This window comes from Cynara cardunculus, assembly GCF_001531365.2.
Source record: "Cynara cardunculus var. scolymus isolate 2C chromosome LG 17, CcrdV1, whole genome shotgun sequence".
NCBI classification, from domain to species: Eukaryota; Viridiplantae; Streptophyta; class Magnoliopsida; order Asterales; family Asteraceae; genus Cynara; species Cynara cardunculus.
In genome coordinates this window covers 2563315-2566023 of record NC_037544.1, presented here as the reverse complement: position 1 = coordinate 2566023, position 2709 = coordinate 2563315, and positions in this window count along the sequence as shown.

The following is a 2709-nucleotide window of genomic DNA, read 5'->3' as shown; positions in this document are numbered from 1 at the left end:
CCTTGCATTAAGATTTTAATTTAAAATTACCAAATTTATAAATTTCCTAATTTATCTATTGATTTGTGGTTAATATTGGTTCTCACAGTTACCACAAACAACTCAGTTCTCCCTTGAATAGGCCTATATATATATATATATATATATATATATATATATATATATAGGGTTGGGTTCACGTGAGACCTATGAGATCACATTTTTACACTTGAAACTTTACAGCAAGACATTGTGAAGGTAAAGAAACTCCGAACCTTCATAGCAAGACATTGTGAAGGTAAAGAAATTCCGAACCTTCACAGCAAAAACATTGTGAAGGTTATCTTCACAGTGTTTTACTGTGAATGTTCAAATGTAAAAAAATAGTCTCACGGGTCTCACGAAAACTTACATGATTGGAAAATAGCGTTTTAAAACTCAATAATTGGAAAGAGAAGGTCACTACGGTCTTAATAAGAAAATAAAGGTACGTAGAGGTTACGTGTTAAATATTTCTTTGTTATTGTTTATCATCTTCAGGACCCTATAACCACCATTAACCATCGGCCACCATGAACGGTGGCCACCTCACCACCATCGGCTACCTCCACAACCACTACCTCCACCATTGTCCGCCGCCATCACCACCATCTCCACGTCCTCCACAGACACCTCTAGTTACCGACCACAGCCGCCTCTACCTCCACCACTATCATGACCATCACCACCACCAATAACCACCATTTTAAATCATTAAATAATATATAAGGTAACCTGTCAAGCTCAATTTTGTCTAGTCCTAATTATGTTAAACACAAAATAGAATCCACCGGAAATAGTATTCTCCGGCAAGAAAATTCACTGTAAATCCGCCAGAAATCATGTTTTCCATTGGATTTCTGCAGATTTTTATGTCTGAAAAAGCCCCTGTTTAGTAGTAGTATACTTTTTAATTATATAACAAACAAAATTATCAATTACATAATTAAATATCTCTCTCTCAAAATACATATATATATCTTGAGTTTTGTTGAGAAGGAGAGTTAAGATGAGAAGCATGAGAAGAGATGTTCTTCCTTGGATGCACACTGGGATGAGATGCACCGAGATGTACCGGATCAATCCCGATATCAAGTGCGATTCATAAGTGGGTTTGAGATTAAAGGTGATAATTGGTCTCGATTCTAGTCCTAATTTAAAGCAGCAAATTGATCCAATAATCTCAAAATTCAACTTAAAACTATAACAGAGGGTATTCGTAGCTCAAAACTTAAGACTTATAAGAGTTCACAAATCTCATTTTTCGTTAATGTTGAACGAGTTGTCTCAAACTCCCCTAATCAACTTCATGATTTCCTCATCACGCCTACCCAACATCCTCTTTGTTCATCGACAATGTGGAATTGCCTTAAGACGTTACAGACACCCCATCATCGTATAAGAATCGGCTCTGTTATCATTTTATAACTTTCTGAAGCCCAAAACAATATCAGTTACTCTAATAAATTCTGAACCAACTTAAATTCATAGTAAAAGTTAATGACAGTTAACAACTTAAGGTTTATGAGAAGCTCGTAAATCTTGTTTTCTCTTCACGTGGGACATGTGTAACCCCCGCCTCACTTAAAATGAGCTCAAAAATCCCATTTTTATCACTGTGAGATGAGTTGTCACGAAAAATAAACACATCATCGCTCTTAGCATAACGATATAACGAGATTTGAAAGAGAACCGCGTATTCTCTTTCCTTTTGCTACTTTCCACTTTGGTTGATCCTAAGGTACATATTATTAAACCACAAGGGTGGTGCCTGATTGGTTTGAACTTGGCTCCAAAGGTCAAAAGTACCAAGAGATCTCACGTTCAAATCCAAGGAGGAATAAAAATTCTCTTGTGGCCACGGATGTTCAAATGCGGTGACTCCGGACTATCTGCACAGGTAGTCACCCTGGGATTAGTCGGTTCGCATTGCGGGTTGGATATCCAGGTTAATAACAAAAAAGTACATATTATTAGTCAGTTTTACGCTCTGAGTTCTTGGTTTCATGCTAAGTACTTATAGCACGTATACAAATTCTAAAAGATTAACAGATCATACGTGCAATTTGAGCATATGCAGAAATCTGTATATACAGTTGATCGTTGCACATTAAACTTTATGATGCATATCATACTAAACGTTGCGCGAATGCAACATGATGATCTGAACATGTGAGATCTCGATTCTAAACCACCATGGTGGAGATTATACTAACACATCTAAACCTATCGAGTACAATGGACCAAGTGTATAGTGGTAATATTTATACGAACCAAGTACAGAAAGGATCCCTAGCAATACAGATGTCGGTTTTATGCATCTTTAATTTGCAGTATCCTACCTGATAGTACCCGTTTTAATATAACTAAGTAACATAAGCATCTCTCACTCTCTAAAAAAACATACAAATTTAAAAAATAAAATCGAATGAAATAAACAGAGAGGTATATTACGCTACATTATATGAATACACTTATAATATGAATGAATATTTGAGATTAATGAAAAATCACCTACATAGAAATATATTATTATTATATAGATTTTTTATTGTCATCCTAATTTTTCATAGTCTAATTTAGATCTATAGATTAGGGGTCTATTCAAAGGAGAACTGAGTTGTTTGTGGTAACTGTGAGAACCAATATTAACCACAAATCAATAGATAAATTAAGAAATTTATAAATTTG